Source organism: Callospermophilus lateralis, chromosome 9 (genome assembly GCF_048772815.1).
Source record: "Callospermophilus lateralis isolate mCalLat2 chromosome 9, mCalLat2.hap1, whole genome shotgun sequence".
In the NCBI taxonomy this organism is placed as follows: domain Eukaryota; kingdom Metazoa; phylum Chordata; class Mammalia; order Rodentia; family Sciuridae; genus Callospermophilus; species Callospermophilus lateralis.
The window spans coordinates 43,031,311-43,048,403 of NC_135313.1; the positions used below are offsets into that span (position 1 = coordinate 43,031,311).

Below are 17,093 nucleotides of genomic sequence, written 5' to 3' on the forward strand. Positions count from 1 at the left end.
CAATATAAGCTACAAATAAAGACAGTTTTATTTTTTTTTTTAACTAGTGTGGATGCTTTTATTTTTTCTATTGCCTGAGTATCCAGATCTCCAGTACAGTATTGACTAGAAGAGGCAAGAAGTGACCTCTCTGGTTTTTTTCTTGATAAGGAGGAAAATCCAGTCTTTCACCTTGTGTATGATGTTAGTTTGTGGTTTTTGTAGATGAACTTTATCAGTTCAGGAAGTTCCCCTGAGTATTTTTCTTGAAATAGCTTTGGTGGACAGGGCTGTAGTGTCAAAATGAATGACTTGTGAAAGTTCTTTTAGGACTTCATGTCCTTTCCATTATTTATAATAAGGTTGGAAACATTGCCCACTAAACACAGGTGTGTGTGTTCTTTTCTCCCCACCCCCAGAAAAGACTGGATGTTACAGAAGAAACTCTTTTTTCTCTCTTTTCCTCTCTCCCAAGTATTTTCCCTAATTGCTACCCATATGAAAGCAAACAGTCAATTGTGGTGGGTAAATATAATAGCTTCTTACCATTCTATCCTTATGCTTGTAGGATGCAGTACATTTGTGCATGAATTTCTATCATACATATGCCATGAGTGTTATGTAAAATAAGCTGCAGGAAGTCAGGAAAGGTGTCAACTCCAGAAAAAGTACCTTAACAAACTTCTAAAAGGAAAAGACATTTATCAAATCCAACCAAGAATTTAGTTCCCAGAAGAATTGGCATATTAGGATTTGGTCAGCATTCTTGAAAAAGAATTACTGATTTGATGATGATTAAATGCACCAATATACTGCCGGATGCTAAGTGGTACCTTTAAGAAGCTGAAACCCAAAAGCCAATGAAGACTGGCCACCCAGGTAAAAAAAAAAAAAAAAAAAAAAAAAAAGTCCCAGCCAAGGAAAACACAGCATGGTAGAGTTAACTGAATGGCGTTGGTGACTGTTTTCCAACTTGTTGTTGCCTGGTAGCTTGCCATTTTCCCCAATGGACTGTATTCATCTCCCACTCTCAACTTCTAGCAATTTGCTTTTAGCTTTATGTAAAGGCTAGGGATCAATAATTACTGCCCTTGATTGCCCCATGAATCTCTCCCTTAGATGGCAGAATAAAAACACTACATGTCTCCTGTTTTCTGGAACTGACCCTGCACACACCCCAGGTTTGACTCAGTCTTGCATTATTTGTGTATGGCAATCACAATATGAAAAGCAAACTATAATGTTTTAAAAAATGTTTTAAAAAAACACCTCGTGATTTTTAAAGCCAAGTAATAAATGGGTTGCTGTGAGTCTTAATAGTTCCCCTCTTTGACTTGAAAACTAGATTTACTACTTATGATAGAAAAAAAATTATTCTTGGTTTACTTTCATTCCCCCAACTCTAATATTTCAAGCAAGAATTTTCAGGGAAAAAAGGAACTTTAGAAGAACAAAGGATCGTCCTCCATTTCAGGTGAAACTGTAACCCAATAACACAGTAAGGTGAAGTTAGATAATTAGGAATTATCTCCTTCGCCCCAAAATGATATAATCTATACTAATGACTGGTAGAAGGGAAGAGAGAAGGGATAGGAAAACAGGAAGAATTGGGATACACTGACAAACAATGCTATACTTTGTCAGGTCTTTGGGTGATTTTCATCAAGTACCATTGATCACTGATTGATATCAATATCTCCCTCATAGAGATATGTTGTTCACTCTGGCCTGGAGAGTCCAGGAACCACTAGAAACAGAGGATAAGAGCTGAGGAGCTGCTTGGAACACTTGGCATAAAGGAAGAACTGAAAGCAAAGGGAGACGAGACTTGATTTGTAACTTGTCTTATGCTAAACAATGAAGCAAAACAATCAAAAGGCAGGATGATTTTTACTAAGCCTTGATGAGATATCACACTGACAAGTTGTAAACAAAGTAGAGAACTTGCTCAGGTCTTGGGCTTCTGAGCTGGCTCTGTGGTGAGACAGCATATCCTCAGGGTTTCTCCTGTGACGGGCTAAGAATCCTAGGAGAGGAATTTTCCATTTTACTATTTGGTAATACAATTCAGGTCCTAATTTTTGGGCAGTTTAAAGAATGGGCAGTAGCTAATGTCATGTAAAAGCTGAAAAATGGAAACAATTAAGGAAATAATCACGAAACTCTAAAAGCCATTTCCAAGATTGAACCATAAAAACGTAGGCTAAATACTTAATAGCAATGATCAAGGAGAGGAGAATAAAGAAGACTTTACTGCAACCAAAAAGTCATTTCAGTTCTCACATGGGTGCCCTGAGAAAAATGAGGCTGTAACCCAAAGGAAATGTCAAGACTTGTTTCTTATTAAGTTATTTTTGAGGAAATTTGCGTTTGTGGGTTTATTCTGAGTAAATTTCCCCAGAGAAACATGTGAGGATGTAGAGTGTATAAATAGGGTCCACATGAGAAATTAAAATGACACCCAGAAATAAAATAGGGGTCAAATGGAAAGTCTGTGCAGGTGAACTGCTTTTTTAGTTCAGTGAATCTTCCCAATCTCTCTGATAGAAAATCTGATTTAATTTGAGGCAGGGAAGGGAGTGGGATATGGTAGCATGGAGGTTGAAGGAAATTCTAATGTCCTTAAAACCAAGGACTAGAGAGGGAAATGAAGAATATAAAATTCATCTTTTGTTCTTCCATCTGGATTGTCCTGAACCATTTCCAAACAGAAGATACTTTCTCAGGAATTTTTCTCGGGGGGTGGGGGGGATTACTCAGACTCCAAATAGAGCCTGCCTTCAGATGATTGACATAAAGGCCTTGGGAAGAGCCTTGGGTAATGGACTTTAATTAAAACTGAGGAGTAGTGGGTTACCTAAGGTAGGAATAGAAGTGTCCATAAATGCAATAATTTCAACATGTTAGGAAAATTAAAAATTCAATATTTTAGGAATACATATAACAAAATATAGTTATAGTATACCATTAAGATTATCAGTAAGATTTTGCTTTTTCTTTTGAGGTACTGGGGATTAAACCCAACTCCTCCTCGTGCTAGGCAAACACTCTACCACTAATCAACACCTCCAGCTCTTTTTATTTTTTATTTGGCAAGAGGGTCTAGCTAAATTTCTCAGGTTGGCCTCAAACTTGAGGTCCTCTTCATTCAGCCTTCTAAATAGCTGAGATTGTAAGTATGGACCACCATACCTGACTAACAAGAAATTTTTATCAAAAACTAGTCTTAGGGTTTAGGGTCAAGAACTCAGCACATGGATTTTGTCTCTGTGAGCTCTAAGGGGAAGCAAGAGGTATCCAAAAATAGTTTCCTTCTATTGAAGAGGATACACTGCAGTGATCATTTCCGCTGATATTGTGGGGTGGTGTTAAGAGCTCCATGTTATGTGAGCCACAATTTATGCAGCTCATTATTTATTATGTAAGAGTATATTGTTCCAATCAACTCAAGAGAGAATTTAAATGGTTTTAACCATTTAAGTTTTAACACATTTTATTACATACTGAATTATTATACTGCATGGTAATTAGACATGAATATTATACTTATTTTTTTTTTCTTTTCATTTTGTCATTTCTTGAACATTTAAAACCAAGGTCAGTTTATGTCCCTGATGCCAAGTACCTTTTAATCATCTATATTAGTCTGTTTTGTGTTACCGTAACAAAATACTATAGGCTGGGTACTTAAAAAGAAAAGAAGCTTATTTAACTCACAGTTTTAGAGGCTGAAAATCCAAAGAGCACAGCACCAATTCTGTTGAGGGCCCCTAGCTATATCATCTTGGAAGAGGGTATCATAATGGCAGGAGCACTAGCAAGAGTAAAAGGTATCAGACAAGACAGGAAGCCAAAAGAGGGAGCACAGCCAGTCTTGTTAATTTTAAGCAACTCTTCAAACTAACCAAAGGGTACCATGAGAACTGCTTTAATCTCTTCAGAGGAGAGTTGCCTCAGTGATATTCCACTACTAAGCTCAACATCTTAAAGTTCTCCCTCCTCTCTCTCTACCACCACACAGAGGACCAAGGCTCCAACACATGAACTGCTGGGAGACAGACCACATCCAAACAATAGTATTATTATCCTTTTTTTCCCCATAACTTTTTAGTCATCTATGTGATTCAATTTCTTCCCCTCAGTACCTGAGTCCATGCCCTTGAGCCGGGGATTTCTGTGTATTTTATCCCAACACGTCTCTGCTCTTCCTTCATCCCATTCATTCTTGAAGATTTGAGCCAGCTGCATTTTTGCCCCCATTCCTGCTACTTATGACTTAGGCAAGGAAAGGCTTAACATGGCAGGAATCCTGGGGCATAAAATAAAATTGCAGACAGCAACAGAAGGGCAACAGTAACATAACAATGTTGTAGATGGGAAAGAAAAAGATCAGAAATGGCAAATGGAAGGTGACAAGGGAAGTGGGATTCCTATAATTTAGATTCCTCTGTAAATTGTATTGGAGTACCAATGACATGCCCTCTCTACAAGAGCAAACAAGCAAGAGGAGATGTGAAACAATAAGAAATATACAACTAGTCTGTGCATTCGCCCTACCCTGTTTCCTAGCACACAGCTCCTAACCCCCTTGGAATTTCCTAAGCAATAAGTGTCTTTTTGCTTGCTCATGAAACAATTGATGACTAGGAGTTCCTGGATACACTCTAAATGGAGGCTGGTTACCTGGGGAACCAACAGTGTGATTAGATGGTTGAAACTTTCATCCCCACCCCCTGACCCTCAAAGAGGGGAGAGGTTTGGGGCTGAAGGTTGAGTTAATCACTGAGGGACAATGGTTTAATCAATCATGACAATGTAATGAAGCCTCCACAAAAATCCAAAGAGGGTTTGGAGAGGTCCAGGTTGCTAGGAAGGGCTAAAAGCGTGGCAGAACTCAAAACGGGAATGGAAAGTCCGTGCCCCTCCTCCATACTGCCCTAGTCATCTCTTCCAAACGGCTTTTCATCTGTATCTTTTGTAACATACTTGATAATAAACTGTTAAACATAACAAATAATAAACTTCTAGACTTGTAAACAAATTTCCCTGTGTTCTGTGAGGCATTCTGGCAAATGATCAAACCTGAGGAGGGGGTTTCAGGAACTTCTAATTTATAGCTGGTCAGTCAGAGGCAAGATTGGAATCTGAGCTTGTGATTGGCATCTGAAATTGTGGAAAAGTCTTGTGGAACTGAGCCCTTGACCTGTAGAATCCACACTAACTTTGGTTAGTGTCAGAATAGAGTTAAATTATAGGACTCCCAGTTGGTGTTAGAGAATTGGTCTATGTGGGAAAAAAAAACCCATATACATTTTGATGACCTGAAGTGTTCTGTGTTGAGAGTATAGCAGGAGAAAACACTTGGTTTATTTTCCTGTTATGCAGGAGACCTCTTTGTAACTGTAATAGTTGCAAAGATCACCAAGACCCGCTCCAGGAATGAAAACGTTATTCTCTCCAGTTACAGCACTCAGTTGTCAGTCTTCTTAAGAATTTTGTCTGGGGCTGGGGTTGTGGCTCAGCAGTAGAGCGCTCGACTAGCATGGGTAAGGCCCTGGGTTCGATCCTCAGCACGACATAAAAATAAATAAATAAAATAAAGGTATTATGTCCAACTGCAACTAAAAAAATAAATATTAAAAAAAATTGTCTGGGCTCAGGAGAACTGAACTGCCTGGCCCCTGACCACCCTCTTTCTTGTAGCATCTTGTATCCAATGACTAGTCAAATATAAAGACCAGCTCCTTCACCCCAACAAGGGACATCTCTGAAAATCTACCTCATCTTCAGAGTTCACTGCGGAGTCAGCTGAGGCTTTCTTTGAGCCTAGCTCCTCCCTCTATCTATGCTTTCTTCCCTTCCCTTCAACAGGTGGTGAAGCCAGGGGTACTCCCTAATACCTGTATACCAGCCTCCATTCCAGAGTCTGCCTCCTGGGGCCCCTTCCTGTGGGACTGAGTGTGCATGTCTATAAAACAGACCATGAGCACAGCAGCAAATGAAAAATAGATGAATTGGGCTTCAAAAGGTAAACTTTCACACATCAAAGGACATTATCAGCAGAGTGAAAAGGCAACCTGTGGAATGGAAGAAAATATTTACAAGCCATATATCTAATAAGGGATTAAAATCCAGAATATATAAAGAACTTCTACATCTCAGTGGTCAAAAAATTTAAAACATGGCCAAAGGGTTTAAATAGACATTTGTCCAAATAAGATATACAGATGCCAGTAAACCCATAGAAAATGCTAACATCACTAATTATTAGGGAAATGCAAATCAAAATCACAAGAGATGCCATTCATTCCCATTGGGATGGCCAGAAAATAAATGTTGGTGAAGATGTAGAGAAATTGGAACTCTTATGAATTGCTAATAAGAATGTAAATGGTACTGCTACTGTGGAAACCAAAAAACCTTCCAAGGTAAGTCTAATATACAGCTAATATTGACAACTGCTATAATTAAACCCATGAAGTCCCACTAACCCAGATTTGCCTGCAAAGGTACTCAGTGTAATCATGGACCTTTAGAATTACAAGGAAAACTGAAAGCACATCTGGTCCACAAACAGAATACAATTAGTGTATAACACAACAATTTCACTTCTGAGCATATTCTCCAAATAATTTAAAACAGGGACTCAGATATCTGTGCACCAATTTTACAACAAAATAATTCACTGTAGCCAAAAGATGGGAACAGCTCAAATACCATCAATAGATGAGGGGTAAACAACATGTGGTATGTACATACAGTGGAATATTATTCAGCCTTAGAAAGGAAGGAAATTCTGACACATCCTACAACATGGATGAACATTGAGGGCATTAGGCTAAGTGAAATAACCAATCACAAAAGGCAAATACTGTGTGATTCTACTTGTATGAGGAACCTAGATAAGTCAAATTCATAGAGACATGAATTGGAATGGTATTTGCAAGGGGTTGGGGGAGGAAGGAATAGGGAATTAGTGTTTAGTGGGTACAGGGCTTTGGTTTGGGATAATGAAATTTCTGGAAATGGATGTTGCACAACAGTGTGTATAATTAATGCCTCTGAGCTGTGCACTTAAAAATGGTTAAAACAGCACTGGAGCTGTGGCTCAATGGTAGAGTGCCTGGCATGCATGAGGCACTGGGTTTGATCCTCACATAAAAATAAAATAAAGGTATTGTGTGCACCTACAACTAAAAAAATGTATTTTTAAAAATGGTTAAAACAAAAAGTTTTTTGTATATTTTGCTTCAATAATAATTATTTAACTAAAAAATACAAGAGTGGGGTACATACCTGTAATCCCAGCTTCTTGGGAGGCTAGGGGAAAAGGATGTTCAAGGCCAGCCTGCGAATTTAGCAAGACCCTGTGTCAAAATAAAATAAAAAGGATTGGGATGCAGTTCAGTAGTAGAGTGCCCCTGAGTTTAATCACCAACAGAAAAAAAAAAAATAGCACCTAGGACCACATGTGCTTTCAGTTTCCTCATAATTCTAAAGGTCCATGATTACACTAAATACCTTTGCAGCCAAATCTGGGTTAGTGGAACTTCAGGGTTTTAATTATAGCAGTTGTCATTATTAGCTATATATTAGAACTACTTTGGAAGCTTTTTTTTTTTTTTTTTTTTTTTTTGAGTATGCCTTGACTACACCATAGTGATTCATATGTGATTGTCTCTAAGCCTTGGTACTTTTAAAAGCTGCTGGTGATACCAATATATAAACACAGTTAAGATTTACTGGGCTAGAAGAATACAGGCCATAGCTTCCCTGCTCACTTGCTATTGTTGCCCCTGAGGATTTGGCCACCTGCTTATCTTTCTAGACTCATCTTTCTGACTCCTTCCTCCTACCCACAGACAAACTATAACTGAACCACTTCTCTCCTGTCAAACCCTATCTGACTTCTGGCCCTTTGTTCATGTTTCCTCTGAGGAGACCGCCTTCCTCAGACTGATGCCATCCTAGTGGACCCCTTCTTGGAAAACTTTCCCTTGGCATCCTCATGTGTGCCTCTGTTCTGAACTCTGGAAACATTTCATGTGACAGCCCCCATCCTGGGAACTTTGTGGATCTGCATACCTCACAGGGCAGCGAGCGAGTCTGCTTACCTGCTTTCCTAGTACAAGGTAGGAGCCAGGCACCAAGAAAATTGTTAATAGATATTTATCTAACATATTTCTTTAATAAGAGATCATTCATTCATAATTAAATAGCATTTTTAAAGAAAATGCTTTGGGAAGAATTAGCATGCCTGTATAAACAAGGTGGTTTTTAAAAACCATTCACTGAACCATTATTATGTTTCATGGATTGTGTTAGTGCTTTACTTGGAGTTTCTTATTGAATATCCACAGCAGCCCTAGGAGCAGATAGTATTAGCTCCATGTTAAACGAGAAAATATTCAGTCAGGTAAAGAACCTGTCTGGGATCCCAGCTAGTGTACAGCAGAGCTGGGAATTTCTTTGGGGATATAAGTGATGGTCCCTAATGGGGAAAGGGACAGAGCAAATATGTTAGAGATCAGTAGTAATCTAAAAAGAGGTGAGGGGCTCTTGTTACTGATAGGAAAAAAAGGAGAGCCACAGACAGAAAAGACAAACTTTGACATTTTCCCTATTTTGCTCAGCCTTCAGATTAATTGAGTAGTTATTTAAATCACAAACACAAGACTGGAAGGTGGGCACTATGAAATTCATTCCTCAGATAAATTCAACTAAATTCAATCCAACAACATTTATTGAAGTTCTGTGGTTTCCAGAAACAGTGCAAGACATTAATGCCACACTCAGATGACACAAGATCTTTGCCAACAGAGTTCTCACTCCAGTGCGGGGGGCGGGGGGGGGGGATGAGAGATGCACTATCAACAGATATGCCATGTAAAATGGTATATTTCTTTTTTCTTGCAGTTCTGGGTGTTGAACCCAAGGTCTTGTATGTACTCTGCCACTGAGCTATATCACTATCCCAATGGTATGTATTCTTATAATCAATGTATGTGTTAAGAATTATGGAAGTACAAAGAAACTCAGTTTTCCAGAGAAACCGGGGAGGGTTTTACAGTAGAACTGGCATTTGAACTTGGTGAGTGAATAGAAGATCATGTGGAAAGTGAAAATGTAAAGTTTAGCAGTTACAGAAGTATAACTAGTAGGTTAAAAACTAGTCATTGAGTCAGGATTATCGTGGCAGATATCTTAGTCTGTTTTGTACTTCTATAACAGAATCCCTAAGACTGAATAATTTATAAAGAATGGGGATTTATTTCTAATAGTTCTGAAAGTTGAGAAGTCCAGGGTTGAGAGTCATGTATCTGGTAAGGCCTTCTTCCTACATCATCCCATGGTTTAAGGTAGAAGGGCAAGAACATTAGCAGGTGGTAGTGGAGGAGGAGGAGGAGGAAGAGGGAATTTTTCCTTTTTATCAGGAGCCCACTCTTGAGAAAACAGCATTAATCTGTTCAAAAGGGCAGAGCCCTCATGACCAAATCACTCCTGAAAGGTCCTCCCTGTCAACAATACTGCACTGGGGATTAAGTTTCAACACATGAACTTTTGGGGACACACTGAAGCCATAGCAATGGGGGAAGAGAGGCAGGAGAGGGGAAAAGAGAGAGAGATATCTTTCCTTGGATTTTCAGTTTTCCTTTTGTAAGAGTTCTCTTTGTTCTCTCATTCAAGTCTCCAAAGATTTTATGTCCACTGCATCACTTCGCCTCCCAGAAGTGCTTTAATGTTATCTGGCAGTCAGGCATTCATTAAAAAAAGATCAACAATATGTTATTCTGCTGTCTCCCTAACCTGACATCGTGGAAACCTGGGAATCTTGATTTTTCTCACTTCTTTTCACTCCCTTTTCTCAATGCTCAACAAGTTGTAAAGATTATTTTAAGACTATTAATTATAATTATCTAAATATTATTATATATAAGCAAGAATCCCAGGTTTCTAGTTTAAACAACTAGGCAACTTGATTGAATTAACAAAACTAAGAACATAGAAGTTGGTTAACATTCAGTTGTTGTTTTTATTTTACTTTATTTTTTATTTGTTGTTATTTAATTAGTTTAATTAGTTATACATGAAGATAGAATACATTTATGCACTTTGATATATCATACATAGATGGGATATAATTTCTCATTTTTCTGAGCATACATACAGTCGAATCATAGTGGTCATGCATATATACATAAATAATAATGTCTATTTCGTTCTACTATCTTTCCTATCCCCACACCCCCTCCTCTTCCCTATCACATAGAATGTAAAGTACCAGGGACATTCAACTAGAGCAGAAATCATATAGTAGGCATGATGATGTGATCCAAGATGCCATACATCTGGGAGGCAAAGTGGTACAGTGGACATGGCTTTGGAACTCAAGAGACCAAAGCTCCCCAACTGCCACTTAATTCTATGAGCACTTGAGGATGGGACCAATCCTTTCTGAATCTCACACACAAAATAGAAACAATATTAACCAGGGGTTGTGTTCAGATCAGCAATAGTGTATGCAAGCTCTGAGCACTGCTGGGTTAAGTTAGCATGTTGTAGTTTTTGTTGTTTAAGCACAGGGACAGAAATAATTGACTTAGAGCAGGATAAGGAAGGGACAGTGACCTGTGTTTAAAAGAGGTAAAGAAACAAGGGGAAAGACTATTTCCTCAAAGTGCTTGGCTTAAGGCAAAGTGGAATGACCATTCCTAAAGGGATTTTTATGTTCTAGAAGTAAGTGCTTGGCAGGTAGGAATGAAACCATATACCATATTCATTTCATACCATCATCACTCTCAAAGGAGTAAAATCACTATGGTGTTCATGCTGGTCTTCACACTAACCCTATACATGCTCTTTTCCAACCCCTTCCAGAGGAGAAGGGAGGACAATGGGCAGAAGGACCATCTCTCTCAGCTTATTCATACCTGGATTTCCTTGCAGGTGTAACATATCCTTTCACTTTAGAATAGAGCAAAAGGTCAATGAAATTCATTAATTCCTAACTAATAATCAGATGATTAAATTAAAATGATTAAAATGATGTCATTTTCTACTTTGAAAAGATGAAGGAATCAAAACAGTAGGGGAAATTTGAATATTGAAATTGGATAAACAGTTGGGAGAGTTGTTTAAAATTAGAAATTAAGCACTAGAGCTGTTGTTCAGTGGTAGAGTGCTTGCCTAGCATGTGTGAGGCACTGGGTTCAATCCTTAGTACCACATAAAAGTAGATTAAATAAGGGCATTCTGTCCATCTACAACTACAAAGAGAGAGAGAGAGAGAGAGAGAGAGAGAGAGAGAGAAGTTTAAAACAAAAGTGGAGAATGAGTATACAGAAAGCATTTCAGTTTTGGCCTTGAGTGGGTTTCCAATATTTGACACATTAACTACATGTAAGATGTTTGTTGTATGATGTTTGTTGTAAAATGCCATTGTTGGCAGCTATACATCTAGAAATTTTTGAAACTGTTGTTATGTTGACTTTGTTCTAAATGAGTATTGTTCTCTGAGAATTTCAGAACCATCCTAGAACCAACCCAGAAACTTTGTTCTCTGAGAGTTTCAGAACCTTCCAAAATGCCAGAGCTTCTCAGACATTAGTGCAATTCAACACACAGAAAGGCACTGTATGCAAGATGCCACACACCACCAAGATGCCAGGGAGTGAGATGAATAAAAGTAGCCCGAACCTAACTGTGCTTCCAGTGTGGGAGACTTGGAGGTGGCTAAGGGGTGCATATAGAAGATGAGGGTGAGGGAGGTGATGGCCACATAAACAAGTATATTTACAAATTCCCCAGAATGACTGGAGCCTTGACCTATTTGCAGCCATTATGTAATCACTGAAACAAGTCCAGCTAAATTATTCAAAAATCTCCAAATGCCAATTCCTTTTAATTTTAAATAACAAGCATCCCTGAGAGGGATGATTTTCAGAACGATGACTAAGGGAAAATATTTTTCCAGCAGGGTTTTTGCACAGGAAAAATTTCATTGCTTCCATCCCTACATCCCACACCCCACATTCCATACCCCTTGGTGTAAAAATATTTGTATTTAAATAATTTTAAATGTCATGCATTTCTAATTAAAAGCAATTCTGTGCTCAGAAGAACAGAGATTACTTACTTAAATCAATGAAAAAAACTAAATTTTCCTCAAAGGAAAATTTCATGAGATTCAATGGTAGTTTAAGTGTAATGAATTTAATCCCATTGATTACAAGTGGTCTCTGGTGATTACTGATGTCCCAGCTGCCTCCTGCAGCAGGAGTATATAGGACTCTCCAGATATTCTTTCCATTATCTCTTATCCTTCCTACCTTTAAGTACCCAAGGACTGCTTTTGCACAAAATATTTCAGTTCCCTTGAGAACTGCATTTCCCTCTGCCTTACCTCTGGTCAGTGGGATCCATCTGATGAAAGGTCCTTGATTTCAGCTACCCACAGCCCTTCTTCTGTAACACCACAGCCTATTTCTTTATTTTTTGCTCACACAGAAAACTGCATTCCCTTGCCCACAGTGATTGGTTCAGGAATGGAAACATCTGGAAGACAAGTCAATCAAAGCCTATATCAAAGAAGTAGTAAAGATGAGGAGGGGTAACTTCCTGATGACTTTATGGTACTCCCTGGATTCCACTCTACCTCTCATGACTAATTCCATGTTTCAGAAACACCAGTCTACCTGTTGTTGTGGGTTTTGGGGGTCTTTTTTTTATTATTTGTTTTTACATATGATTACATTTGTCTGTAGACTTTGGGTAAAGCAGATTACTCTCCATAATGTGGGAGGCCCTCATTTAATCAGTTGAAGGCCTTAAGTGCAAAGACTGAAGTTTCCCAGAGTACTGCAGAATACAATATAGAACCTTGATTGAGTCTAATGCCCTGCATAATTTGGTCTCAAGACTGTAACATCAACTGTTAATCTGAATCTCCAGCCTGCTGGCCCACTCTGTAAGTTGCCCTTGTAAGCACAAGTGAATTCCTTAAAATATCACCCCTCATGGATTCTATTTCTCTGGAGAACCCCAATTAATGCACTGACAATGTACTTTATCTTTGAATTATCCAATGTCTTACTTTTGTGTTTGTTTTAGCTAGCTTGAATAAAGTTTCCATCACCTGAAACTAAGAGTTGAACAGTCCAGAGTATAAATGGATGGAGTCCCCTATAGTTTAATTAATGAAAGATTTTCCCAGGATTTTGCCTTCCTTATTAGCTACAAGTAACAAGCTACTTAAGGACACAATTGTGTCTGATGCTTTTTTTGCTTCAAATCCTTGAAACTTGATCAGGCTAATAAATGTTGACTGAGCTGAATTACAGAATGAGGTGGCCTGGAATGCTCACCTATTGGGATTACCCTTTTATTTAGAGATTAATATCCTTTGACATTGAAGAAATCCAACAGTGACCGCAGGTTTTTATCATTTGTATTAAGAACCATAGAAAGTAGGTTCAATAGCATTATTGTTATAGAATTGTTCAGAGGTTGTTGCAGTGACTTTATTTATGTCCTTATATGTATATGTCTGTTATAGATGTACACGGGTTTCATTCTGGATGTTTGGATTAGATAGTACATGTTAGAGTCTGTAAACAAGTCTGGATGGCGCCTGGCAAAATGCCAGAGGGAGTGGTTTGTGAAGTAACTCCACCGAGCCATTAAGTGTGGAGATTCCTTATTGGTTGACTGCTGTATCTAGTTTATGTTAATTAGATAAGCTGTGTGGAATGTATAAATATCGCTCCGGTCCTACAATAAACGGCTCCCACTCCTGCTGTATCAATCTACACAAGTTGTTCGTCCCCCCCCCCCCCAATTTGCTGCAGCCGGACTTTGGCAAGTACACACTTCTTAGCTCCACCAAACCAGCACCCTTCCAAGGACACTGGTCAGAACTAGCACAGACACTGTATATTGGTTTGCTAGGGTGATGATCACACACCATAAACAGCAGAAATCCATTACCTCATAGTTCTGGATGCCAGAAACCCAAGATCAAGGTTGAAGTTAGGGCCATACTCCCTCTGAAGGCACTAGGGAAGTATTGTTTCCAGACCTTTCTCTTAGCTTCTGGTAGTCCCTTGGCTTGTGGAAGCATAACTTCAGTCTTCACGTGGCATTCTCTCTGCATATGTGACAGTCTCTAAATTTCCCCTTTTTATGAAGACACCATTCATACTGTATTACAGGCCCACCTTACTCATTACCTCATCTTAACACTTGGAATAGCCTGTGTCCAAATAAGGAGACATATTCTGAGGTACCAAGAATCAGGATTTTAACATGAATGTTGAGGGGAGACAACTAGGTTCATGACAATTGTTTGTATTTCCTTAACCTTCAGAGCAACATTCACAGGCGGGCACTAGAGCTGAGCAAATGATAGGAGACAGGAACACTCATCTCCAGAGCTAGGAAATACATTGCTAGGACTACTTACTTACTGCCCTATAGTTACTACTATAGATTACTATGCCAAGCAGTTATTGTTATTTTTACTGCAGTGCTAGAGATCAGATCCAGCATGCTAAGCACATGCCCGGCCTCTGAGCTATACACCAGCCCTAAGCAAACAATTTCTATTCTGGCACTCCAGGCTTGCAACCTACTCTAGTGAGTTCTCTTTCCTTCTCCCATATTTTCTAGTTAGTTTTTAACCTATTGCTTCCTTCTCCTTGAAGAGCAAATAACCAAGAAACAAGAATTAGAAACAACAGAAAGGAAGTAGAGAAAGAGTGTTTTTAAATAACATTAAAAATGACACATGCATTGTTTTCTGTGACATATAGAATGAAGATAAACACAAAAAGTAATTTTCTCAGGTTCCAGTTGTTTTTTATCACTCAGACAGAATGGTGCTCCATAGAGCATGAGGAACATTGTGCTATTGCAAACTCTCTGTACCAGAGCAGGAGGAAGCCAGTGCATCTGACTCTTGCCAAAGACAGTTCTTCCAAGGGAACCTAGGATGGGGGGAATGGGGTTCTTTGAGGAGGCCAGTGATTGTGTGTAGACAACTTGCCTAAGGGACATTGACAACAGTCCCACATGCCATCTCTGTCATGCCTGTTATAGGTCAGACACCTACTCTTTTTTTCTTTTTCTTTCCACATTTTTTTATTGGTGTGTAATGGTTGTACATAATAATGGGACTGACCTCTAATCCTAAAAATTTCCAGCATGGTCCCTGGTTCATGAAGATTCGTGAGCACCAGGCTTGTTGCAGTGGGTAATAGCATGTAGCTCCTATATAGCCAAGTAAATAAGTACCAGATTAGAGGCCCAGCACCTACATAAAAGATACAGATTCTAAAAATAAATAAATAAAGTTTTAAATGAATTAACAATGTTACTACTACTGATACTTGACATATTACTAATAAATCAATAGGAAATTTGGGGAAAGATGATGAAAATTTTATGGGCCAGAAAGAATATATTTTGTCCAGATCTCATCGGAAATCACAGACATTTCATGAGTTTTCCTCTGATTCTTCCAGACCTGCCAAGGAGAAAATAAAAGGTTATCCCAGAGCTTCAGCTTTTCTCTCATCTACTCGATGCCAAGTAGTAAAATGAGAAAAAATGGAATTCTCACCATATTTGAATCGTATAAGTCAGAGGTTTGGCTTTATAAAAATCCAGCCTGCCTTTTACACTTACCATACAAAGTTATTGATTACCATAAAAGCGACTGGTTTTCATTTCTCTCTCTGTGTGTTTGTATATAATATATATATTTATTATATATAATATATGCATATTTATTATATAAATATATTTTGTGTAAGTGTATATATATATTTATATGTAAATGAGAAACCAAAAACATTTATGGTAATCTTCATTAATATCAAAATAATGGAGAAAAGATGAGTTATAGCATGAATTTTATACATCTGATTTAATGCTAAAATAAAAATCTGCTTAAAATGGTCCCAACTCCTGGCTACAGTGTCCAAAAAATGTTATTTGAAATAAATTGTACTCTATTAACAAAACAAAACCCACCACTTGTAATATTTTTCTGTTTTTTGGAGCAAAATACAAGTCAAGATAATATGTATACTGTGAAGAAGACTATGTCCTTAAGCTTCAGATTAAACTATATTAATTTCTAGCCACTCTTTTTTTATATATATACATTTATTTATTGATTGATTTAATTGATGCCTAGGATGGAACCCAGTGCCTCACACATGCTAGGCAAGGGCTTCATGACTGAGCTACAATCCCAGCCCCTCTAGTCACTCTTTAGATATAAGGTTTGCTTATAAGGTTATTTGTAAAGTCAGTATTGTATGCAAATTACAATTTGCAGGTAGTAAAATGCTTTATGCCTGTGTGACAACATTGTAAAATGGATCTAGATAACTTCAAAATACAAACAAATAATAGTTACTCTAATAACTAGTTTAATTTGAGAACTGGAGTAAAATATAACTTTTTCTCCTAAAATGTGTTTTCCATGGTGCATCAAAGCAGTTTGCAAAGCTTGGGGGAAAGAAAAAAAATACCACCTGATACAATATTCAGTGGAAGGCCAGCAGTGCTACAAGTTATGAAAACAATGAATGGATCACTAACATTCTTCAAGGTAAAGGCTCGAATCATTGACAATATACCACAGAGAAGCAGTTATCAATTACAGTTTAAAATAATATGTGTAATATTGGCTTGCTTTGGAATAAGATCAATTTCCTAAAAAACACTTGTAAGCATCTTTGATTAAATTCCATAAATAGAATAATTTCTAGAATAAATATATGGAGAAAGAATCATTTTCTATTCTCTCTCTCTCTCTCTCTCTCTCTCTGTCTGTCTTCTCTTAAATCTCACTAAAGGTCCTCAACCCAGAGGAAAGCAGTGATTTTCAATGGGGGGGTTTTTAGCACCCCACCCTCCAGACATTTGGAAACATCTAGAAACATTTTTTGTTGACACATGGAAGGTGAGGACAAGGGTAAAAGAAAGATGCTACTGGTATCTAGTGGGAAGACGTCAGGGATACCGCTAAACATCCTACAATGCACCAGCCAGTCCCACAACAGAATTATCTGGTTGCAAATATCAATAATTCAGAGACTGAGAAA

General features: G+C 38.1%; 1 long non-coding RNA gene across 1 annotated transcript; it reads left to right on the top strand.

Moving 5' to 3' along the window:
- Positions 1-7,646: 7,646 nt before the first annotated feature.
- On the top strand, positions 7,647-13,124 carry LOC143407192 (uncharacterized). Its single transcript, XR_013092333.2, has 3 exons — positions 7,647-8,111; positions 8,896-8,959; positions 12,487-13,124. It is a non-coding gene; the product is annotated as an uncharacterized LOC143407192 (long non-coding RNA).
- Positions 13,125-17,093: the final 3,969 nt, after the last annotated feature.